Here is a 26,602-nt window from a genome sequence, read left to right as displayed (position 1 = left end):
TATTTTGAACAAAGTACTTTAGTATTCTTGCTTAAATTTTAATAACACAATGGAAGTGGTTCCCTTTCACGTAGGGAATATTAACCATTACAAAATGGGTGTTTCCCTTTAAGACACCCGAACTGAAACTCTATACCAGAGATTCTCGCTAGAGCAGGGTGCTGCTGCTGAGGCTCCACCCCATAGGGATCGGACGGTATGAAATTTTCACGGTATGAAAACCGTTAAAAAAAAAAAAAAAAAAAAAAAAAAACGTGGTAACCTTAATATCATGGTATACAGTACATCATGCAAGTTATCAAATAAAGGCTCAAAAGAATAAAGACTAATGTAAATCACTTAAATTATCGTAATTCACAAAAATCAAACCAACAAAACACACTTCTTTAAAATGATTTAAACATTTGGTATTTAGTATTTTACTATGCCAAATAAATTGGTACGTTTCTTTTTTATAAAGACAATAAGAATAATAATTAAAAAAACAAAAAAAAAAAAAAACTAAAGTTGTAAACTCTCAATGTTATACTACAACAGTATTAAGATCTATTATTTGCTCAAAATGACATGGTGCTGTAGTTTGTATTGTAACATATAAAATTAAATAAATATCCAAACAAAGAAATACTTTGTTTAGCTGATGGCAAATAGAATTGGAAAATAATCGGTCTTTTGCTTAAAACACAAACATGTACTACAGGTTATTATTTAAGAGCAGAGATGAGTCGTTTATTTTTTCAACCGGATAAATAAAATATGTATAGCAAAAAAAAAAACTAACACATGTTATTGGATTTACATTTACGATATTGCACAAGTAAGCTTCCAATGATTATTACACATGTGGAGTTCTTACCTAAGAAAATTGGAATACTGTTACAACTAGTTTAAACATAACTACATTGATAATAAGTAGACTATCCTGCCGCAGTGGCGGGTCTTGTTTGAGACATTGGTCTTGTTGTTATAGCGCAGATTTCTGTAGTTCTGCATAGTGCTGCACAGAATCTCGGAAATGCATAGCCCAGCGCAGCTTTGAAATGTTATTGCGGGAGGCTGGCTGCGGCTGTGAACCAAAGGGACGATGCAAATATCACGAGTGACCTGCTAATCGTAATGCAAATAAAACTACTGCTGCCACCTTGTTAGCGGAGGCGAATGACATTTTATCATTTTAGGTCAGTGCTTTGACTGGGCCACTGAAGGATATCTACCTTTTTGTTCCTTAGCCACTCCAGTGTAGCTTTGGCTGTGTGCTTTGGGTCGTTGTCATGCTGAAAGGTGAACGTCCGTCCCAGTTTCAGCTTTCTTGCAGAGGGCAGCAGGTTTTCCTCAAGGACTTCCCTGTACTTTTCTCCATTCATTTTCCCTTCTATCCTGACAAGTGCCCCAGTCCCTGCCAATGAGAAACATCCCCATAACATGATGCTGCCACCACCGTGCTTCACAGTAGGGATGGTGTTCTTTGGGTGATGTGCTGTGTTGGGTTTGCACCAAACATAACGGTTTGCATTTAGGCCAAAAAGTTCCATTTTAGTTTCGTCAGACCACAAAACTTTTATCCACATGGCTACAGAATCTCCTGAGTGTTGTTTTCATACTTCAAACGGGAGTCAAATGGGCTTTCTTGTGTAATGGCTTCCTTCTTGCCACCCTACCACACAGGCCAGATTTGTGGAGTGCTTGCGATATTGTTGTCACATGCACACTTTGACCAGTCTTGGCCATAAAAGCCTGTAGCTCTTGCAGAATTGCCATTGGCCTCTTGGTAGCCTCTCTGATTGCTCGGTCATCCAGTTCGGAGGGACGGCCTGATCTAGGCAGGATCTTAGTGGTGCCATACACTCTCCACGTCTTAATAATCTTCTTGACCGTGCTCCAAGGGATATTCAAGGATAGTCATTTGAAAGCGCCTTGGTGCTCATGGTTGAGTCTTTGCTTTGAGATGCACTACCCAGCAGAGGGAACCTACAGGAACTGCTGAATTTATCCTGAAATCATGTGAATCACTATAATTTAACACAGGTGGAGGCCACTTAACTTGGTGTGTGATTTTGAAGTCGATTGGTTACACCTGAGCTAATTTAGGATTGCTATGATAAGGGGGGTGGACACTTAGCCAACCAAGCTATTTCAGTTTTTATTTTTAATTAAGTTTCTACAAATTTCTAGAATATTTTTTTCACTTGGAAGTTTTGGGGTAGGATGTATAGATAAATGAAAAAAAAAACAATTTTTTTTTTTTTAATTCCAGTCTATAAGGCAACAAAAGGTGAATATTTTTTAAAGGGGGTGTAGACTTTCTATTGGCACTGTACAGCTAGTGCTTTCTCTGCTAGGTTGGGAAGGTACAACCAGCATCCTTGTAGCTTACCAGGCTCGTCTTATCGGGTCCATCGCAGCACAGGCTGCTACTTTTTCGGACAGCATCATCCAGAGATAACCTTCTACCGCTTTCCGCGGGGACAGGCGTGCTTTTAAGACACAGGCTGCGCCTCAGGCGAAGCAGCAGCCCTAGGATATTGCTGCCACAGGCCTAAGGTTTTTTCTCCAGAAGCCACTTAGACTACTGGAAACAGTGCACCACAGACCCTTGGTGCTCCTCACTGTGCAAACTGGTTACTAGCTCCAGTTCTAACACTGCCCTCTTCCTTTCTCTTCCAAAAACAACTGTCACGGACCCACAAGCTGCCGTCCAGGTAGCTCAGGAGGTAGCAGCTCTGCTACAAAAGCGAACCATTTGCATAGTACACCCCCTCAGCAAGAATGGGGGGGTTCTACTTCAGGTAGTATCTGGTGCCATAATGGGATGGTGGCCTCAGACTGATCCTCGATCTCAGACAGGTGAACCTGTCAGAGACTGTTCAAGATGTTGACTTCGCAAAGGTTGTTGCAGTCCATCAGACTAGGCGACTGATTCACCAGTCGACCAGAAGGACGCCTATTTCCACATCCCAGTAAAACCAGCATACAGTAAATACCTGAGGTTTGCCTTTCAGGGAACAGTGTACCAGTTATGTTAACCTTTCGGTCTCTCTCTAGCCCCACACATTTTTACGAAATGCATGGAGGCTGTACCAGCCCCATTGAGACACAGAGGCATCAAAGTTCTCAATTATCTGGTCTCCAGCAAGGGCACACAGACCCAAAGAGCTCATCACCAACCATCTACATCGGTTGGACCTGAAGGTAAACCATGCACAGAGCCAGCTAACACCCACCCGGGTAGTAACCTGTCTGGGGGTGTGCCTGGATTCAGGACGCATGTTGGCAACTCTGTCCGACAACAGAGTGCTGAGAATAACTGCCTGCTTAGAGCTGTTTCAGCTTGGCAGGGCACTACCAGTAGTGGTTTTCCAGAGGCTTCTGGGCTTGATGGCAGCAGCATCAAATACCCTCCCAGTGGGTTTTTTGCATATGGGTTGGGGCTGAGTGTGGAATGGCAGGGGCGTACATGGGGTGTGGCAGCCCCCATGGGAGGATCGCCACATGAATATTTTAGAACTCCAGGCAGTGTATCTGTCCTTGCAGGAATATTTGGAGCAGGTTCAGGGGCAACGCGACTCTAGTGTCCTACATAAACCACCAGGATGATGTGCGGTCACCCAGTCTCCACCGTGTGGCCCACAAACGTCTGCTGTGGGCAAAAGCAAACTCCTCTCACTCCAGGCAGTTCATCTGCCAGGGGTAATCAACTGGGCTGTGGACCTGCGAGGGTGAACAGGGTGGAGACTCCATCCCGAAGTTGTGAGCCTCATTTGGGAGAGATTTGAGAGGGCAGAAGTAGACCTATTTGCCTCAAGAGTCTACACACTGCTCCCTGTGGTTCTTCATAAAGGGAGAAGAGGGACCTCGGAATAGATGCACTGGCACACCTGTGGCCAGCAGGTCTGTTGTACGCGTTTCCACCACTTGCGCTGCTGCTGTTGTGTCTGGAGAAGATCAGACAAGAACGGGCCAGGCTGATCCTAATACCCCCTTACTGGCCCAGGAGAGTCTGGTTCTCATCCCTGATGCAGCTGCTGACATGACCTGCTCTGTCAGACACAGGGCACTCTGGCACTCCAGCCCATCGAGCCTGCAGCTCTGGGTTTGGCCCCTGAACGGCTATATTTGAGCTGTCTGGGGTTATCAAAAAGGGTGATTGACACCCTGCAAAATGCCAGGGCAGCCTCCACCCATTCCCAGTATGTGTACAAGTGAGGCGTGTTCCAGACGTGGTGCTTGTCTCGTCTGAACCCACAACATGCCCTATGGCAGTTGTACTGCAATTATAAAGGTCTGCTTGGCAGCCATTTTCGGTGTGCCATGTAAAAATCAATTTGGCCTCCCTAGGCGGGGCAATTTTTGAAAGGCACCTGGCGGCTTAGGCCACCAGTGAAGTGATTTAGTTCCTCGCTGGAGGTTAAATGTAGTGCATAGTGCACTAACAAACCTCCATTTGAGCCCATGCATTCAGCTGAGCTCCAAATTCCTGTCTTAATACAGCTTTCTTGCTTGCCATTATTTCTGCTAAGCAGTAGAGTGAAATGCAGGCATTTTTCAACGTCAAAAGCTTGACTGATTTTTTCAGAGGCTAGAATGAAGGTTATTCTTCATACTAACCCAGCTTTCCTGCCGAAGACCATGTCGGTTTTCCACATTAATCAGTCGGTGGAATTGAAGGCTTTTCATCCCCCTCCTTTCCAATCTGACAAGGAGCACCAGCTCCATATGCTTTGCCCAGTGCGGGCGTTGGCATACTATGTGGAGAGGACTAAAAGCTGGAAGTAGTCAGAGCAGCTGTTTGTTTGCTCCAGGGCTAAGTCCCAGGGACAGACTCTGTCTAAGCAGCGTCTGTCCAAATAGTTAACAGGCACAGTACAGACTGCGTATGAACTGGCTAATCTGCCCTCGCCTGAGAAGCTCACCGGCCATTCCACCAGTGGTCAGACGACTTCATGGGCGTTGTTCCATGGTGTTTCTATCCAGGACATATGCAGTGCAGCGGTGTGGGCTTCCTCCCATATGTTTGCCAGGTTCTATCGGCTGAATGTCGCGGACCAGCAGAATCCTGGTTTTGGCACGTGAGTACTTAGTGTGGCTTCCCAGTCCCCTTCACATTAGAGGTGAGTCCATCTTAATGTTATGTTAGAACATTACTGCCACACAAGCGCTTACTGGCTTGTAAATTGGGTTGTATGCCATGTCCTTCCGACAGCTTGGGTATACTCACCCATTTCATAATGGTTAATGTTCCCTACTTGAAAGGGAACTTTAGGTTATTATCATAACCCTGGTTCCCTGAAATAGGAATATTAACCATTAACTTCGGGGTCGCAGTGTTCGTGGTCGTAATCTTGAAGAAAATGACGACAGTTGTTGCTGTTTATGAGTATGGGGCGGAGCCTCACCAGTGCCACCCTACGCTAGCGAGAATCTTTGGTATAGTTTTCAGTTCAGGTGTCTTAAAGGAAACACCCATTTTGTAATGGTTAATGTTTCTATTTCAGGGAAACAGGGTTATGATAAAAACATTCTCTGGTTATTTCAAGCTCCTGTTTGATCCAGAAACTGTCTGAATTGTAGGTCATACTCCTGTTCAAACCCTTTAATGTACTCATGTGAAGCCTAAGGAATAATGGGTTACAATGTGACATTACTGTATTTCCTGTATTAGTGGTTCTATAAAACTTGATGCCCTACAATTTCTTCTTTAACCAAGCTTTATATGTGTTTGAATGCAAATCTGACTGGTGAAACTAAGAGCTGACTATCAGGAGCTCACCAATGATCTGGCAAACCAGTATTTAAAAACACAGAAGGGATGAAACAAGAAATATGCCACTTTTGTTGCTGAGCTTGAAATGTAATACTTGGTATTGTATTGAGTACAATAGTGTTCAGTAATAACATTTGTTTTCAATGTGTAGTGTAAAACACACCAGCAGTACAAAGACAAAAATAAGCTGATTTAATGTGATTTGATGTGAACATGAGTGTCAGTAACCAAAGTGACATATCAGACTCTTGTCCCCATTGACTCCCATCATATTCTGTCCAGTACAATTCAGTGTGGTGATAGTAAGCATGGGTTACAGTGACGGGTGATTCACACAACTTAAATATCTTTGGTGACTGCTTTGTTTATAGAAGACTAGATATTTTAAAGACTTATAAACGGGAATTACACTGCAGATTTTAGGTACATCTGAGCAGCTGGTTAAGCTGTGGTTTTGAATCACAGTTTATGGTGAAATGTCAACTTTCCACCAGCAGATGGCAGTATCTCATAGCTTTAGCTGCCTATTTAAGGGTTGTATTGATAGATGAATTGTACTGGAATTAAATGCATCTTGGTGCAGTGCTAGTAAAAACCCCAATGAAGTTTTCAATATAGATGCATTTTCCAAATGCCATTTGTTCTACTGATTTTATATCATCCATAACTATTAAACACTCAGTAGTTCCTCATTTAGAAATACTAAAATACATTTACATGAAACACCTGAGTTCTGTTTTAATCTTAGTGACGGCCTTTAAAATATGTCATTCTTAACCTGTATGGGGTACTTAACCTAAATTATAAACCTTGCGGATCGTCTGTCAATCATTTATCCCTCCTAAGGCAAGTTTCAAGATTCAAATGTCTCATTGGCTTAACATAAATTAGAACAGCCGAAGCGAATTGGTCCAAACTGAAATGGATGCTTTGCTGCCAGTGTCCTATATATTTGACATTGAGAAAATATGCATGAAATAGGTATGGGAACCTACCCTAGAAAGTAAAAGGTTAAAGCTAAACTATTACCTTCCACCAGCTATTAACACTGCCTATGCTCACTTGTATTAAAAAGAAAATTGTCCAGCGTTCTGTTGAAATCATGTGTGACTGTCCTTATCCTGTTGTCATTGTTCAGACAGTTTTTCCTGTTTGCATAATAAATGTGCTTGGCATGCCTAGCTGACAGGTAGAGAATCAAATGCATTTACATAACATACATATAGTGAAATGTGGCTTCAGGAGCCTTGGTATTGGTTTTAGAATGATTTTAATGCTGCTTCCAACTGTTAATCTTTATTCCCAGGACCTTTACTTGGGGGTTTGAATTAAGTGTTTTTTACCTTTTATTGTTTTGTTTCTCAAGAATTCTTTAAGAAGAGTGTGAGTCTGTCTGGTTGTTTAAGTCTTTGAACATTACTGTTCAAAGACTTAAACTTTACAGTTAGTGCAGAATCCCACCTGTCATTCATTTTGGGAACTGGATTTTGTTTTCAGGCTGGCATTCCAAATCCCCCAAATATGTCTGAGGATTTAATCCGGCAAAAAGCCAAGGAGTGTCACTTCCTTGAACAGCTTTTAGATGGGAGAAAGTTGGAGAATTACAAAATTCCTGTCCCAATTAAAGCAGAGCTCAGGAAATACCAGCAGGTTTTTTGGTCATATTAAATGGTGAGATTGTTGAGCAAGTATTCTCTTGTTTCATTGTTTGTTTATGTTGAAACATGTGCAAAAAAATATCTTGGGATAATGTGATTTCACCTTTCCCAAGGATGGTGTGAACTGGTTGTCTTTTCTCAACAAATATAAGCTACATGGAATTATGTGTGACGACATGGGATTGAGAAAGACATTGCAATCCATCTGTATACTGGCTGGAGACTACTACCTCAGGTAAGCAGTGAAGACACAAAGACTTGAAAATTCCTAAGTCAAGTGTCACACAAGTTTTCATATTTTTTTTTTGTTTTGGTTGGAAGGGCTCAAGAATACTCAAAGTCCAAGGCAGCCGACTGTAGCCCTCTCCCATCTCTGGTTGTCTGCCCTCCAACACTGACTGGCCATTGGGTGGATGAAGTAGGCAAGTTCTGCTCCAGAGAATATCTGACTCCTCTGCACTATATAGGACCTCCCACTGAGAGGGCAAGGTAAACACCATCTTTTTAAATGCAAGAAAATGCTTCTGGTTTAAAGGTGTGTTCTTGTCAAAGAAACTGGATCCATTTTCTTTGATCCAATGTCTTTGAAGCAACATTGGCCTTGAAAACAGACCTTCCAAGTCGATCAATTTTCTTGGTATGCAAACTTGCAATTTCTTTGAAGAAGCATCACTGTGTCACAGACGTGTTTGCTCTAATTGGTTGAGGCTTGCACTGACAATTTCAGCTTGTTGACTGTCAAAACATTTGTCGGGTAATGTTGTTGAAGGCCTGTGGATCTCCATCCTTCAATTCAATTTCCTCAGTAGACTTGTTGCAACCCATAGAAAAGGACTACTAGCAGTACACAGTCTAACCCAGACTTGCTTCTTTTTCCTTCTTTTTTATTTATTTATTTTTTTAAATAAAAAACAGTGAAGGCTACAACACATTAAAAGTTCAGTATACAGAAAAGCGGAAGTTGAACATCAATGAAAGGAAAATATGAATTGTTATTGCCCTTCTAAAATAATGAAGAAATGGAAAATTTAGGTCTTGAGAATGAAGTCCAACTAGTGCAGCTGTATTGAGCTCAGAATACCATGTAGGACAATGAGTGATCGAGCCTAGGTGGCTGATAAGATCCAAAAGATGTATAATGTCTGTGTATATAGCAACTGCACTCTATTAATGCCAGGCTATTGGAGCTCTCACTGTATGTCTGGTAATTGGAGTTTCCATGTATTTGCTTTCCAGGTTACAGCACCAGGTGAAGAAGGACAACCTTGTGGTAGCCTCTTATGATGTTGTACGAAACGACATTGACTTTTTCAGGTACAATCATTTTCAATTTATCTTTCTCAGATTCTCACTCTAGCATCTCCAAAGATTGTGTCCTAACTAAGGTTCCTTATCAAGTACGAAATGTAACAATTGCCTAATGGGTATTTAACCTTTAAATGGATATATCAAAGCTGCATGCAGTGCGCATGACTCCATCGCGCCCTCCTCCGAGGACATAAAAAGACTACTGACACTGTCATTTTTTCTTTCCCCGACCTGAAGCAAGGAGAGAGATCTCTGAATGAGAAGTGACACACTTATATCTGATTTATTGCTTCTGTATTACACTTATTGCGATTATTACATGTTACAGTAATTTTACTTCGTGTTTTATTCACTCAACCATGGTTTTTTTTGTGTAACTCCCTCACCGGCCTTGTGCCCTGCGCAAAGCTGGCGACTCTGCTGCCCCTTTCCTGTAATCGAACACCTTAAGTTGGCTACTTCTGCTCTCTCTTAAGCTGCTGGCTTCAGTTGAAGCTTTAAAAAAAAAAAAAAGTTTGTTATATAAATATATAAATATGTATATAAATAACGGTAATTGTTTGGTTACTGTATTGTGTGAGGAAACATTGTATTTTGTTTTTTTCACAGAAATACTTACACGGCTGCTGGGCTCAGCTGTCCTGCGTTAGACCGAGACAAGCTGGGTCAAGCTGCTTGCTGTTTTTCTGAGTGTCTTGTTGCCACATTAAGGTCTGTTTGCATAATATTAGTGTGAAGACTGGTAGGCTATAGCAGTAGACTTTCCACAGTTTTCAAACTGTTGGTTAGGCAAAAGCGTTGTAGGTGGGCATCCCTATATCTCTTCTGTGGTAACTGTAGGTCCCAAAGACCTGCTTCCATTCCCGTGGGTACTTTTGTACAACGAATAAGGTTACCTTTGTCGATTCACTAGCAGCCACGGGGCTCAGCTCTGCTTCAGGTCTGACTGCTTGCATTCCTTCCCGCAGTGTTTTGTTGTCGCTCTGGTCTCTGCTTGTAGTGCCACTGCGAAAGGCTGTCTGGGGCTTTGATACCGGGCTTCCTTCAGTCTTTGGGCTGCGTTTGGTTAAGCCAGAAGCTATACAGGTGGGCATCCCTGTATATTGCTTCTTCAGTAACTGTAGATCATTGATCTACCACCGTTCTTAGTGAATGAAGTTAACACAACGGTAGTGTACCGTACCATTGCACCATACTGTGTACAGAGCACTGTACCATGTACCACTGCAATTGGCAGGAACCTTGCGCACTAGTAGCCGCAAGAAGGCAGCTCTGGCTGTCCCAAGCACGTATAGCTGACGGGGACAAGACACTATTGCTAGATGCTTCCATTACTCCGGGGCACACTTTTGGTCCTGCAGTAGATGACATGCTGCAGCGCTCGCACGGTGCGTGAGAGTCTACAAAGGAACTGGTGTTCCTGCTTCCCAAGCAGCTTCCTCCAGTACTTAGACCTGCACCAAACTGGAGACCACGGTTCCAACAGCCTCAAAGACCGACACAGCCGGCTCCTGCTAATGCCAGAGGGTGTTTTCACGAAAGTTATGCTTCGCACCAATCCTGCTTTTTTTTCCAAAAAATATCTTGGCATTCCAGTTTAACCAGATGGTGGAACTTGATGGTTTTCATCCGCCTCCTTTCTAGCCTGCAACAGCTCCATACGCTTTGTCCTGTACGGGCACTATTCTATTATCTGGACAGAAATCAGAGTTGGAGGCAGTCAAGCAGTTTTTTGTTTGTTATGGGGCTAAGTCCCATGGAAAAGCTGTCTAAACAGAGGCTATCAAGGTGGATCACAGACACAGTTAATATGCCTATGAGCGAGCCAACTTGCCACCTCCAGAAAAGCACACTGCCCATTCCACCAGGGGCATGGTGACTTCATGGGCTTTGTTCCAAGGCGCATTTGTCAAGGGCATTTGCAACATTTGGAAGATCACATTTTTTAGCCCTAGCTACTTGTACTGGGGTTTCTAATGGTAACACGCAAGGTGGCTGTTGGCTTATCCATGTAGCATACTAGTTGTTCTGCAATATTGCCTTGCAACAGCTTTGGTATTCATACCTCTTAGGTAATGGTTACATTTTATACTTGATAGGGAACGTTCAGTTATTATCATAACCCTGGTTCCCTGAAATAGAAATGTAGCCATTAACCTTCAACGTCACTGCATCTATGATTGCAGCAGGCTTGAAGGAAAAATTGTGACTGTTTGTGTCAGCAATCTTTTTATGCCCTCGGGGGTGGGTGCGACTGTGTCACACACATTGCGTGCAGTTTTGATACATCTATTCAGATTAGACGGTAATAAAGGTTAAATATCCATTAGGCAATGGTTACATTTCTATTTCAGGGAACCAGGGTTATGATAACATGTTTTTCTTTCTTTTCAGAAATATTCAATTTAATTATTGTATTCTTGATGAAGGCCATGTTATCAAGAATGGAAAAACCAACTATAGGATTATTCTTTCTGGAACACCAATCCAGGTAACTACAGCAGGACAGCTGCAGACCAAATGTGTAGAGAGTGTATTCAAACCGGCTGCCATTATAATAAAACAGTCAGTCTCCAGCAATGCTGAGAAACATTAGAGGAAGTCTGCTTGTTTGAAGTTTTGCTAACAGACAGCATCTTTTTGAATGGAAATTGCAAGTCTTTCAGAAAACCGGTTCGAACTGTGAAATTTAAGCAATGCGTACAGTTTAAAAAGTAGGTAGAGAAACAATTTAACAAGGTTTCTTTAATCAGTGTGATTGGCGGTAACTTGGTTTATTTTTGTATTTTTGAACTTGGCATTGAATTTCCAATAGTCCTGCATAATGCAATTGAAAAAATCTCATTACAAATTGCCAGTGCAGTTAAACAATTTTCAGCCTTATCACCAGCATTGCAGATGTATTGTGGAAGGAGGATCTTCTATGCTGTCAATATTCTGAGATGTGACTGGTACCAAAAAAAACATAAGCAGCATGGATAAGCATTTCAGAGCGCTAAAGGAAACTCAATACACTCCATCTTGAGTCTGTCATAATTACAGCTTGTATTTTAATTCTGGTCCTGGAAGTTTAAACTTCCTTAAAGGACAAAGGAGAACCTTGAATGTATTACTGTACTTTGAGAAATTCTGATGTTCCCTTTTTTATTTATTTATTTTTTATATATAGAATAATGTATTGGAACTTTGGTCCCTGTTTGATTACCTGATGCCAGGATTTTTGGGCACTGAATGCCAATTCGCAGCCCGTTATGGGAAACCCATATTGGCAACCAGAGATGTCCGGAGCTCCTCTAGGGAGCAGGAGGCAGGTAACCTGTAAAGGGCTGTCTGTCTTCCCTGGCAGTTGAAACATTTCCGTCTGGTTTCAGACCCTGAATCTTGGTCCACCCTGTTTTAAGGTTATGTAGTAGTCCCTGATTAATGGTTAAGTAAAGTCTGTCAGTTTGTTTTTAGAAACAAATCACAGAAAGCAAATCACTGTTAGTGGTAATCTAGTTTGTACTGGCAATGTTATTACTGTGTTTTGCTTGTTTTTAGAATATGCAGGTTTGTATAAAATACACTATAGAACATTTAATCTTTCTGGGCTTCAAAGTGATTATGTACCAGGAAGCAACAGCAAACTCCCATTTGATTTGTTGTATTTAAAAAGTCCTGATATCTGCCTTTTTTTAAAGTAAGATGAAATACAAACCAATAGATCTTTAGCGCAAAGGGCTGGCATGTTTGTACTGCTAATAAGAGGTAAACCTTGGTGGTTACTCCTCTTTTTTTTTTTTTTTTAATTCTCCATAATGACAAGCAAAAAAAGGATGTGTGCTAAAGCCACCTGTTTTTAGCAGGTATGAATGTGTCAAGAATGCCTGTAGAATATTGTATGTATTAATGGTGTTTCATAATTTATTAATTTGTTAAGGTGTTCTTGCAGTGGAAGCATTACATCGCCAAGTCTTGCCATTCCTTTTGAGAAGAATGAAGGAGGATGTCCTTCAGGATCTCCCACCCAAGATCATTCAGGATTATTACTGCAGTCTCAGTCCATTACAGGTGGGTATCAGGGCTGATTCAAACCTAAGAATGGACATATGCACACCACACGTTTTCTTTCCATAATCGTATTTCTTATATTGTAGCCTGAAATTAATCTCATTAATGTAAAACCTGTAATTCAAGCGATGAAAATGATTGATGGCTTGACTTAAATTGTGTCCTAATATCTCATACAAATAGCCAACTGCAGTTATTTACAAGGACCGTAGCACCACTTGTGCTGAACACTGCAGTGGTTTTATGACAGTCCGGGTAAACCATCAAACTAATTTTACTTGCGTGGAATGGAACCCAGGCCTCCAGATGTGAAAGACAATGAATGAGCCCTGGCGTGGCTGCAGACTCACATGCAGCTGTCACCTGTCATAGTCCTTTCCCTGGTTCAGCAGCGTACTCTGGGGCAGTGTTCTCTTAAACCCAGTTGTTTCCGTTTCCGTTGCCTTCTGTATCTTATGAGGACCTTTTTTAACTGTTTCAGAAATGTCAGCAGGTCTATATTAAACCTGTCTAGACCTTGGCTTAGATGTGACAGAACCATTTTGTAGCAGTTCTATAAAGTTCTCCATACATGAATGCAAAAATACTGTACATAGTCATGCATAAAATGTCAAGTTATTGTATTTTTTATGTTTGTGGAACATGCATATGTGATGCACAGTTATGTCAAAAGAAACTGTTTATTTCTGACCTTCGATCCAGACCTAATCCATATTCCCTACATACATTTGAATGTAAATATGCAAAATAAAAATATAAACGCAACATGTAAAGTGTTGGTCCCATGTTTCATGAGCTGAAATAAAAGATCCCATAAAAGGCCACTCTGAAATGTGCAGTTTTGTCACACAACACAATGCCACAGATGTCTCAAGTTTTGAGGGAGTGTGTAATTGGCATGCTGACTGCAGGAATGTCCACCAGAGCTGTTGCCAGAGAATTCAATGTTCATTTCTGTGCTATAAGCTGTCTCAAGTCGTTTTAGAGAATTTGGCAGTAGGTCCAACCGGCCTCACAACTGCAAACCACGTGTAACCATGGCAGCCCAGGACCTCCACATCCGGCTTCTTCACCTTCGGGATCGTGTGGGTTTGCACAAGCGAAGAATTTCTGCACAAACTGTCAGAAACCGTCTCAGGGAAGCTCATCTGCGTGCTCATTGTCCTCACCAGGGTCTCGATCTGACTGCAGTTCGGCGTCGTAACCGACTTCAGTGGGCAAATGCTCACCTTCGATGGCCACTGGCACACTGGAGAAGTGTGCTCCACGGATGAATCCCGGTTTCAACTGTACCAGGCAGATGGCAGAGTGGGCAAGTGGTTTGTCGATGTCAACATTGTGAACAGAGTGCCCCATGGTGGCGGTGGGGTTATGGTATGGGCAGGCAAAAGCTACAGACAACGAACACAATTGCATTTTATCGATGGCAATTTGAATGCACAGAGATACCGTGACGAGATCCTGAGGCCCATTGTCGTGCCATTCATCCGCCGCCATCACCTCATGTTTCAGCATGATAATGCAAGGCTCCATGTCACAAGGATCTGTACGCAATTCCTGGAAGCTGAAAATGTCCCAGTTCTTCCATAGCCTGCATACTCACCAGACATGTCACCCATTGAGCATGTTTGGGATGCTCTGGATCGACGTGTACGACAGCGTGTTCCAGTTCCCGCCAATATCCAACAACTTCGCACAGCCATTCAAGAGGAGTGAGATAACATTCCACAGGCCACAATCAACAGCCTGATCAACTGTATGCGAAGGAGATGTGTCGCGCTGAATGAGGCAAATGGTGGTCATACCAGATACTGACTGCTTTTCTGATCCACGCCCCTACCTTTTTTTTTTTTTTTTTAAGGTATCTGACCAACAGATGCATATCTGTATTCCCAGTCATGTGAAATCCATAGATTAGGGCCTAAGGAATTTATTTCAATTGACTGATTTCCTTATATGAACTGTAACTCAGTAAAATCTTTGAAATTGTTGCATATTGTGTTAATATTTTTGTTCAGTGTAGGTCATATTTAATTTATTTATTTATTTATTTATTTCTTAGCAGACTCCCTTATCCAAGGCGACTTGGCGTTGTTACAAAATATCACATTACAGATAAGAGCAGTTTTAAAATACAATAGTCAGTAGTAAGAGCAAAATCAAATAATAATAATAATGATAGTCTTTATTTTTATATAGCTCCTTTCATAGTGGACCACCATCACAAAGCACTTTACAAGATGTGAGAGTAGAGAAAATAAATACAGTATATTACGTTCGAGAGTGATTTTGACTAAGATCAGTTAAACTTATAGTAAAAATATTTGCTTCAGAGTAAACTCCATTAAGAGCAAGTAGTATCATATTTGCTTGAGTGAAAGTCAAATCCACCTTTGTGAGGGCAAGATTTGGGTATCTTTTTGCTGTGGCAATGAGGGCAACAAGGATATGCTGACAACAATGTCAATGGAAGTACTGTTTCCACAGAAGCACTCCGCTCAAGATATTATTATTATTATTATTATTATTACATACCTGCCAACTTTTGAAAATGTATGGCTAAGTACTGTATGTGAACTTGCCTTCCGCACGGAATACATATCTGCCACAGGGTTCCCCTGGGTCCTAAACCCTACTAGGTAAATACGAGAATTGCAGTAACCACACACCGGCCATGACTTTTGCAGACATTAAAGGTTTGCTGACATAAGGGGGGGTTTTGCTTGTGTATTAGTCAATTATCCCCCCCCCCCCCCCCCCCCCCCCCCCCCCCCCCACGATTGTATTTTGGGGTTCAATTTCTTACACTTACAGTCAAGCAAATACGGTAAGTACAATAAATGGATAAGAACAATTTCAAATAAGAGCAATTACAAAAAATGTGAATATGGTTACCTATAGGAGTAAACGCAAGGTCAAGATACAGAAAACATTTTAATTGAGAGCAGTAATATAATACAGCAAAGTGTGGAGCAGTTAAGTGCAAGATTATGCCAGTATTGATACAATAGGATAATAATAATATCATTATTATTTAGATTATCTTTATGCATATAATGGTTATATTATTGAAATGGAATATACTGCAAGAAGCATTTTGATCATGAACTGCAGATTTACAGACTGCATGGGTTTTTAAAATGCCAGTGTAGCGCAACCTCGAAATATGTTTGAACTCCTGAGGTAACTGGGTAGCATTAAAACTTTCATGCAGCTCATATGCTATACATTGTGTAATGTTGTGTACACTTGTATTAATGTTCTTCCCACGTCATTAAAAATAGTGGTTTTCTTCCTGGCCATTCCTATATTGGTATCATTCCAGGCTCTAGATTTCTGAATAGAGCCCAGCCATAATTTTTGTGTAATAACTAAATTAAACCTGGAATCAGCTGGTTGTTGAAGATCTGGTTTTCCTGCAATTCATTAAGCCTGGGGATTCCTGAACAGTATTTGTTTAACTATGCAATACTCCCCATTGCACCATTCAAAATTACTGTGGTTTTGTGACTGCCCTGAAGTTTCATACAGGTTTTGAGTACGTATGGCTTAAACACAGGCTGTTTCATCGCTTTTGTGATCCAAACATATTTCTAAAGATATGATTTACAGTGAAATTAAGTAAACTGTATTTTTTTTTCCTTTTTTGAATATAAAGATTCAACTGTATGAAGATTCAACTGTATGAAGATTTTGCCAAATCTCGAGCGAAGGTCGACCTCGATGACACGCTGTCTACTGCTACTGCACCAGAAGACAACGAAAAGCTAAAGACACCTGGAACACATGACAAGTAGCCTGTTTTGTTGCTTTATAATGAGATGTTTGTGTTTTAACATGTGTTCTCTTCTCATCAACGCAACATGTCTTACCTGTTAAATCTTGTGTTGTGGTCCACTTGCTGTTTCTGCTTTAGTTAACAGGTGTCACTTGTAATTTCTATCAGCTCTGCAACTGTTAAATCTCAATACAATATCAGTTACAGAGGATGGAAAGGATTTTTGTGTGTGTGTGTGTGTGTGTGTGTGTGTGTGTGTGTGTTTGGTTTCTTTCAAGCAATTTTTGTTTTTCTTGAAGATTCTTTGTCAGACAGTACCCAAACAAGGTTTTTGTGATCTGAAAGCTACTTTATTTGGTAGCAAACATAAAAGGAAATGGAATGGTAAAAGGGCAATAAATTGCTGTATTTAAATCTGTATACCCATTAGTAGAAATGTATGAATTCAGACATCCTTGAAGAATGCTATTTCATGAACTTGAGACAGTTGCGTGTATCTAGTTGCACACAATGAAGATTCAAAGATTGCCACTATACATAAATCATGGTCTTCAAATATAGTGTTTTTATAGCTTCTTCAGAGGATAAGAGATATTATTCAGTCAAAATAAGGAGATGGTTGTGATGTTTTATAGAATAGTTTGTCATCAGACTCTTATAAATTTAGTTTTCCCAGCACTAGGCTGTATTGTTTGAATAATTCATGCTCTGCACAGAACTCGAGCTGGAATTGGAATATAGTGGCTGAAAAGGTCAATTTTCACACTGGAATGATGGAGGCAATTTTCTATATAGTGTTAGTTAAATTTTCTGGCATGTTGGAACAAATCCATTTCTCGGCCGTGATCAAGAGGTCTGTAATGCGTTAATTTTTACTTGACTGGATTAGTATTCATCACATAGCCCTCCTGCATTTTACCAAGGAAAAATTCTCTTTTGTAATTATTCAGCTGTTACGCTTCACAACACAGGGATAGTGAATTTCCACTTAAAAACAAACTTGTTTAAATATAGTATGAATGAATGAATGAAAAGCTAGGGCTGTTTTACTTTTCAGGCTGCAAAAAGAGAGATATTAGTAAGATATTAATAGCCCTGAATCTTCTTTTTTTTTTTTTTTTTTTTTTTTTTTTTTTTTTATTATGAAGATTGATCATTTTGGCTAAAGTGTAGGTCGTTTTTTAATGGCTACTTTGTCTGACCACTTTTATTTTAGCATTTTTTATGTAACTCGGTTACAAAATGTATTATTAATAATGGGGTCATTTATTCTGAGTTGTGCTTCCTACTCTGTTATAATACCAATTTTATTATATAGCATTAGCTTCCTTTATAAACAAACATCCCAAGCAGCTTTTCAAAAATATAAGACTAAAAATAACTCTAAACTGCTGACTAGTAAAATGCCAAGTTAAACAAAATCTGTAAGTTCGAGTTAAGATACCATTTTGACTCAGCATTCTGAACAGAGCCCAAAGCTCCAAAGTGAAGAAGCTTAAGAACCAGATGTCCTCGACCCACAGGTTTTTAAAGTTCTTGCAGTTACCAAAAGACTTCTTATCAGATCTCAAAATCATGGCGGTTTGTAAGGAATCAATAACACGCACACATAGGGAGGAGCAGAACAGTCTACTGTTCTACAAGTAAGGAGCAACATTTTTAAAATCAATACAGTGCTTCACTGGAACTCAAAGTAGTGATCGTAAAACTAGGGAATGATGACAGGTAGACGTGAGTAAATATTCTGGCTGCAGCTTTTTGAACTTGCTGCAACCATCTGGAAGGCCAGCAAGTTATAATTGATTCTGTCTGTGTTTTTGTAAGCTCTGCAAAATATCTTAAACTGCTTTTGATTCAAAAACTAAAGTGGAAGGGTTTAGAACTAATGGTCACTGTCTTGGTGATTCAGTGAAAGAATACCTCTGATCTGACAAAGTTCATTGTTCTGTAATGTGCCACAGAAGTCTGGTTCAGTTTTGCTTGTAACTTACTCTCCCCCCTCCTCCCCCAGCTTCTCTTGGACTGTGGTTTGGGAAATGGAGGCGCCATAGAGGGTGGCACAGAGGCTGTTGTCGCTCAGCACTGAATCCTGATTTTCTGTCAGCTCAAAAGCATGCTGGACATCATGGCGCACCATCTCTTGAAAGCTCACCTGCCTTCAGTCACCTACCTGAGGCTGGACGGCAGTGTGCCGGCTGGCAGAGGCATTCCATTGTGCCACGGTAAGCATGCATCTAGCATGTGATATTGTTGGCCTGATGAAGGATTTATCTTTGGAACAGCATAAACCAATGTGAGACTGTGCATTAGGATTTGTTAAGGAATTATGTTCCATTAAATCCTAGGTTACCTGTGTTTCTTGTTTAAATAATCTTTTGGATTGCATGCTTTGTAATGGTAATTCACAATAATGAAAAATCCCAACTGCCTTCTCCTTTCACTTCTATTGACCTTATAAATGTTCTTGTATGGCATTTTGAAACTAAAATACATTTCTGGTCAAAGTTCCTAAAATGGTCCATGACTGAATCTCTTCCTTGTTTCCAGATTCAATAATGACCCCTCTATCGATGTGTTCCTGCTCACCACTCGTGGGAGGGCTGGGTCTGAACCTCACAGGGGCCGACACTGTAGTGTTTGTAGAACATGACTGGAACCCAATGAGAGACCTGCAGGCCGTGGACCGAGCGCATCGTATTGGATAGGTACTAGTGCAACTGTGAAGCAAACTTAGAGTGCCATTGACACTAGGGGCTTTATTTTAATTTAATTATTTTTTTGGAAAAAAATATTTTAACCCTTAACTTGCAAGAATAAACTGTAGTTTAAACTCATAACTACATCCACATCATAACTAAAAAATGGAAATATCACAGCCAATTCTGCTATGGATATCAACTTTGCTATTTTTGACATTACATTTCTGAACAGATTCATTTGATTTTTTCATAATTTTATAAAAATGTTGTTAGTTTGGTTGCTGTAGTCCTGTGGGGTTTCATAGTGCTGGCAGAGATGATGCTGTAAAACAGGTTTCTGTAATATAAAACAGGTGTTGCTGGATGCCTTGTTTTAATGCTTTCAGAACCTTTGCCTTTGAGGGAAATGGCTTGGTCACAAATTCAAAATGAGAACTGAAGCCATCAATACTTTAAGTGATGGTTGTTTTTAAAGTCCCTATTTTACCCTTCCATGTTTTCCTGTGAGCCTAATTAACCATTTGCGGTCCGATGTCGGACCAGGTCCGACATTACAATTTTCCATTTTCAGTCCAATGTTGGACCCTGTCAACATCATCAAAAAGACGTAAAGCACAGGTCTCTAGTCGTTTTTTCTCCAGAAAAAGCAGAGAAAACTTTTCAGTGGCCGAGTGAGACCGATAGGAGCTGAGTGAAACCGAAAAAAAGGGCGTATCTCATAGCCCAATGCGGTACAGAGAGAACACGGACATAACAAAGGAGTTAGCTGCTTCTGCATCCAGTGCTCAAAGAATATCATGGACATTTGGAGAGCTTTTTGAGATGTTATAGATCGCATTATTGAGGAGTTTGGTTATAAAACGAGTGATCAGGAGAGGATTTATCAGTATGCATGTCAAGAGTTAAGTGAAAAATACAGTGAACAAGGGGTGGGGCTTGGCTGTAGATACAGTACTGAGTGTCCTTTTGCAATTCAATGCCTTTTAAACCTGTTTTACTCCAAAAAAATCTATATTTTGAACAGCGAGTGTAAAATAAACAGCGTGTATGAAAATAAATTGGACCTGACGCGCCTGACAAGTGCTGAATAAATGGACTGCAAAGAGTTATTTATATTGTGTCCATAAGCTCATGCTAAATGTTGGATTTGCTCAGACTGCTATGCAAAAGGGAGACTTGAAAGACTACTGTAACTGCTCCTTGCTCCATTGTTGCATTTGAGCTTACAGGTTACCTACTACTTGATACCTCAACACATTAAACCTTCAGTTTAGTGCTTATAGTTTAAGCAACTTGCTGCAATACTATAACTCAAGTCTCGTTTGCCTTCCTTCCAGAAACGTGTTGTCAATGTGTACCGGCTGATCACAAGAGGGACGTTGGAAGAGAAGATTATGGGCCTTCAGAAATTAAAAATGAGCATAGCCAACACTGTGATTAGCCAAGAGAACGCCAGCCTTCAGAAGACAGACCAGCTACTCAACCTCTTTACTCTTGAGAAGGTTGTAATGGCTTCTTGTTCAGTGGATTTTTTAATAGGGGCATTGATTAGGATTTTAAACTAAGAACTGTGTAACCACCCAGCACTGTTTAATGCCACAGTACAACCAAAATAAAGATGCTCCGAAGTAGTGCCCTATAGCTTGGAGGATGCCAGTTTGAATCCAGGCTGTGTCACTGTACCAACCGTGGCCGGGAGTTCCCAGGGGGCGAGGCACAATTGACCAAGCGCTGCCCAGGCAGGGAAGGTTTAGGTCAGCTGGGGAATCCGTGGCTCACCACGCATCAGAGACCCCTGTGGCTGGCCTGGGCACCTGCAGGCTTGCCTGTGTGCAACTTAGAACTGTGTGGTCCTGTGCATTAGTAAGGTTGATCTGATATTACCAATGCTAGCAATGATTCAGAAGTAAAATGTTCTGATTTCTAGTCAATGGTTTAATGTTCTGCAGGCCGAAAAATAATTTCTTTCTGCATCTATCTGATATATAACAAAGCTGATGATATATTTTGTTCTTTGTTTAGGACAACAAAGCGGAGAAGGGTGAATCCTCAGGTTCATCAGGAAAGACATCAGTAAAGTCTGTCCTTGACAATCTTGGAGACCTTTGGAGTGAAGAACAATACGACACTGAATATAACCTTGATAGCTTCATGCATTCTTTAAAATAGCATGCTGGTCTGAGTGAAGTCTAAACAGGTTGAATTGACATCCATTTGCTGAACTGTTCAGATGGGTGTGGGAATGCAAATGTTTATTTTGAAAGAAACTGGTTTGAGACCCACACTTGAATATCTGTATTATTGAAGGGTGGGGAATAAAATGTGTCATAGAGTTTGCACAGTTTCTGCAAAGATACATTTATTCTCAAAACTATCAACCAGTTAACAGCTTACCTGGAAGTAAAAGTCCAGAAGACGTATGGGGTACTTGTCAGTTGATTTTTAAGCAGTCTTTGAATTAAATCTGTTAACATGATTTCAGTAAATTTAAGTCGAAACATTGAGCACACATTATGAAGTAGGACAATATTTTATCCTTGGAGATCTATTTTAATATGGCCAGTTGGCTCAGGACTAGGTTATTAACATGAATAAGGTAGTGCTAAATTGGGCCAAGATCACTATTTCAAAATCTTTTGACAGCTATCGAAAAAACTCAGTTTTAAATGAACCTTTCAAGTTTACAGGTATCTAATCTTGTACTGGAAGGAGGAGGAGGCAGGTAGCAGGCTTTATAGGTTGTTGTGTACTTTGGGTGCAAAAAACAACAACTTAGAGCATGAGCCTGGGCTATTGTGAGGATGAAAAGCCACAACAACATTAAACAGGTTTTTCTCAACATACTGACAAAGCATGATTTACATTTGTATTTTTATTTTATGAACTGGCAGTTATTCATGGACTTGAGTCTAATATAAATAAGTGAGAGATCTTTTGATATGTATTGTAAGCAGTCTTTTTTACTCTGAATAGTTTGTTTGTTTTTTAAGTGTTAGGAGCAGTTATTTCTTAATGTGCTCAACACAGATGCTAAAATTCTAATTACTTGTAGCATCGTACTTTAAAGTGTTGGCTTGCACATGAAACAACAGCAATTATACTGGTAGAAAATGGAGAATGGTTTCAATACCTGAATGAGTAGACCATTTAAAATATGTAAATGTATACTTCTGTTCTTGCTGTTTTGTCTAAGCAGATGAAATTATAATAAATTCTAGAGAACTTTCTTTTTCCTGTCTTAAAAAAAAATCTATACAAGATACATTTGTGAGTTTTGCACATGCTGGATTTGCGGTGTGCAATTACATAATTATAGGAATGGCCTGTAGGTAGCTGTCGTTGTAAGTTTAAATTGTACTCTACCCATTTGGAATAAAGCCAAGAACTATTGACATTAACTTAAGGTTATATAGCATGTTTAGCACTAAAAAAGATTGTGTTACACGATGAGTATCCGATTACCGGCGAATTGCGAGGATATATATATATATATATATATATATATATATATATATATATATATATATATATATATATATATATATATATATATATATATATATATATAAGTCGGGACTAAAAATACATTTTCAAGAATTATACTGTAGCCCTGATTTGAGTCGGGACTAAAAATACATAAAGCTGCAGTTTTTCACAATCTATTATTATAAAGCAATTCCTGAATAAGTTTTATAGATCTGTGATGTCTGTCTTCCTAAGGTTAACCTCTAGTATCCACACGGAAGACTGTATAACAAAATGCTCGGATATAAAGTGAAGTGTTGAATTTAAATCAAGGGAGGTAATATTAAAACTTTACAATTCATTAGTAAGACCTCATCTAGAATATTTTGTCCAGTTCTGGGTACTTCGCTACAAAAAGGTTATTGCTGCTCTAGAAAGTGCAAAGAAGAGCAACCAGAATTATTCCAGGTTTAAAAGGCATGTCATATGCAGACAGGCTAAAAGAATTGAATCTATTCAGTCTCTAACAAAGAAAACTATGGGGCGATCAGATTCAAGCATTCAAAATTCTAAAAGCAATTGACAATGTCGACCCAGGGGACTTTTTCGACCTGAAAAAAGAAAAAAGGACCAGGGGTCACAAATGGAGATTATGTAAGGGGGCATTCAGAACAGAAAATAGGAGGCACATTTTTACACAGAATTGTGGGAGTCGAACCAACTCCTCAGTAATGTTGAAGCTGACACCATGGGATCCTTCAAGAAGCTGCTTGATGAGATTCTGGGATTAATAAGCTACTAACAACAAAACGAGCAAGATGGGCTGAATGGCCTCTCGTTTGTAAACTGTGGTATGTCCTTACATTCAGTGCATCCTCTTGTTATTGCCTAAATAGAAGTTTGATACACAGGGATGTTTCCATGTGTTTTACATTAGTAATGACAGTTTACCATAAAATGTGCCTTCCAATTTTGATAACATTTAAATCTCTCTTTTGAAATACATTTTTCAACATTTCAGGGGTATTGATTTCCCACCTTCTGAAATAGCCTTTAAACTAATAATTTGAAAGATCTTTTACTATACAATGAACTGTTTTTGCTGTATTCGCTTTTGTATGAGTTTGTAAGCTTTGATGTTGACTCCTTTTGGCAGCTTATGAACTGGAAATTGGTTGCTTTTTTGTGTTTTCGGTGTTGTTAATAGGTCATTTAGAAATCCTCGGCTGAAGTCAAGCCCTTTTACAGCTTGCTGTAAAACACAACTCTACTTCTAAGCATAGAGGACTGAAATAAAGCAAGCCCATGTGTTCAGGTAGCCCATTAACTTTTAATATCCTGGTCTGCTGGATTTTTCAGGCATAATGGAATACTGCTTTGTCCTTCAGCCAGATCATTCTTGCAGTGCCTGTCTCAGACTCATTCTGAGCTTTCAGCGTATGCATTTCTGCTGCGCTCGCAAAAGTATTCGCTAGATAGCGGCTTCATTTTGTTTTTACCTTCAGCAGCAGAATTGAATTTAGGAAAAGCAAAGCTCTAACAGCAGTGAAAAGCAGATGATAATCTTTGAGTGCATTACCAATGAAATGCTAATGGCCTGAATTGGTTAACATCCCTCAAGGGTCTTTGTAGTCTAAGCCACGTTGTGTCAATTCAGTGATCAGGGCAAATGGTGGCCCACCCTGATATTAGGTACAGGTCCTAATGAAGGCCAGTGTACAGATACTGAAGAACTGTTTTGGCTCAGTGCTCTATTTCATTACATGCTTTAAAAATGGTTACTGTAGCGGGATACCTACCCTGCCAAGATCTATAACCCAGGCTCATTTTAATGCCATTGTGCTCACCCGACACGATGTGTTTTCAGGTCGTGATTTTCAGTGTTGTGGGTCGTCTTTTAAAGCACATTGCTTGTGGAGACCCCTCTGCATTCTCATACGTCTTTTGTGCCCAAATCTTTCCTGCAGTATTGCTGGTTACAGAGCTGTGACCGAGACAAATAGATGTTAAATTTCTGTGCCGTATTCACCTATTATGAGCTCTTGCTGCCAGCATGAGACAGCCTTGTTCTAAAAATCAGGTAAGTGTTGAATGTTTTGCTGCCCACATACTTTTGTGTTCTGCTTGTATTTTCTAGTGCCCTCTCAGGGCTGTGTCTGGTGAATTTCATGCAATGCTGGAATTGGCTTGCTTGTATAGTCTGCTTTAAGTACTCTGCCTCTACTGCCTCCTTTTCTTCATCTAAAAATGCACAAAAACATGTTCAGTTTATTCTAGCATTACTATCCTCTGCAGCTGTCATTCACAAGCCTTCAGTGGACAATATAAATCACCACTAAAAGAAAATTCATCATATTTCTTTTTTGTGATTCAATTTTCTGCAACTATAAAGCACAATATGTAACTTTGCATAGCTAACAAAGATGCCACTACAGGCCTTACCCAGGACTAAATTCTTTCTCAGATGTGTATCCTTTTCCATATTAAAGATACAGCAGCCAGCGCTCTACCAACCCTTAGAAAGATTTACTACCGTACTTTAGCAGTTTTACCACGATATCTACCTGGAAGTGCATTTACCATAATTATCCCTGGTTTGCCATGTTTAATAATATTACCATACCTTCCTACTCTTTTACAATGCTTACCTACAGTATCGTGAAAAAGTATTTGCCCTCTTTCTGATCTTCTGCATTTTGGCAGATTTTTGACAATGAATGTTATCAGATCCTCAACCAAAATTTAATATTAGATAAAAGGGACCCTGAGTGAACAAATAACACAAATTTGATACTTATTTGTTTATTAAAGAAAGTTATGCAACACCCAATGTCCCCGTGTGAAAAAGTAATCGCCCCCTTAGACTCAATAACTGGTTATACCACCTTTAGCAGCAATAACTCTAACCAAATGCTTCCTGTAGTTATTGATCAGTCTCTCACAGTGCCGTGGAGGAATTTTGGCCCAGTCCTTCATACAGAACTGCTTCAACTCTGACATTTGTGGGTTTTCGAGCATAAACTGCTCATTTCCTGCCACAACATCTCAATGGGGTTTAGGTCAGGACTTTGACTAGGGCATTCCAAAACTTTAAATTTCTTGTTCTTCAACCATTCTGATGTAGACTTGTTTGTGCGTTTCGGATCATTGTCTTGCTGCATGACCCAGCTACGCTTCAGCTTCAGCTCACGGATGGATACAGAGCAGAATTCATAGTTCCTTTAATGATGGCAAGTCATCCAGGTCCTGATGTAGCAAAGCATCCCCAAATCATGACATTACCGCCACCATGCTTGACCGTTGGTATGAGGTTCTTACTGTAGAATGCAGTATTTGGTTTTCGCAGACATAACAGGGCCCATATTCGCCAGAAAGTTCCACTTTTGACTCCTCTGTCCATAGAACATTTTTCCAGAACTCTTGAGGATCATCCAGGTGTTTATTGGCAAACTTGAGAGGAGCATTCATGTTCTTAGTTAGCAGTGGTTTCTTCCTTGTTACTCTGCCATGAATCCCATTTTTGCCCAGTGTCTTTCTGATGGTGGAGTCATGAACATTGACCTTAGCCAAGGCAAGAGAGGCCTGCAGATCCCTGGATGTTGTTCTAGGGTTCTTTGTGACTTCCTGGACAATTTTACACCTAGCTCTTGGAAAGATTTTGGCAGGACAGCCACTCCTAGGAAGATTCACTACTATCCCAAACTTTCTCCATTTGGAGATTATGGTTCGGACTGTGGTTCGGTGGAGCCCCAGAGCCTTAGAAATGGCTTTGTAACCCTTTCCAGACTGATAGGCATCAACAACTTTTTTCTGGAAGTCTTCAGGAATTTCTTTTGATCGTGGCATGATGTGCCTCTAGAACCTGTGTGTTGACAACTTCACT

General features: G+C 40.2%; 1 pseudogene; it reads left to right on the top strand.

The window, feature by feature from the left end:
* Nucleotides 1-21,423, top strand: part of LOC121321669 — a 58,581-nt pseudogene extending 37,158 nt beyond the window's left edge.
* The last annotated feature ends 5,179 nt before the right edge of the window (nt 21,424-26,602 follow it).

The sequence above is a fragment of the Polyodon spathula genome, chromosome 10, assembly GCF_017654505.1.
Source record: "Polyodon spathula isolate WHYD16114869_AA chromosome 10, ASM1765450v1, whole genome shotgun sequence".
In the NCBI taxonomy this organism is placed as follows: Eukaryota; Metazoa; Chordata; class Actinopteri; order Acipenseriformes; family Polyodontidae; genus Polyodon; species Polyodon spathula.
The sequence above is the reverse complement of the archived record's forward strand: the minus strand, read 5'-3'. Positions and strand labels throughout refer to the sequence as shown.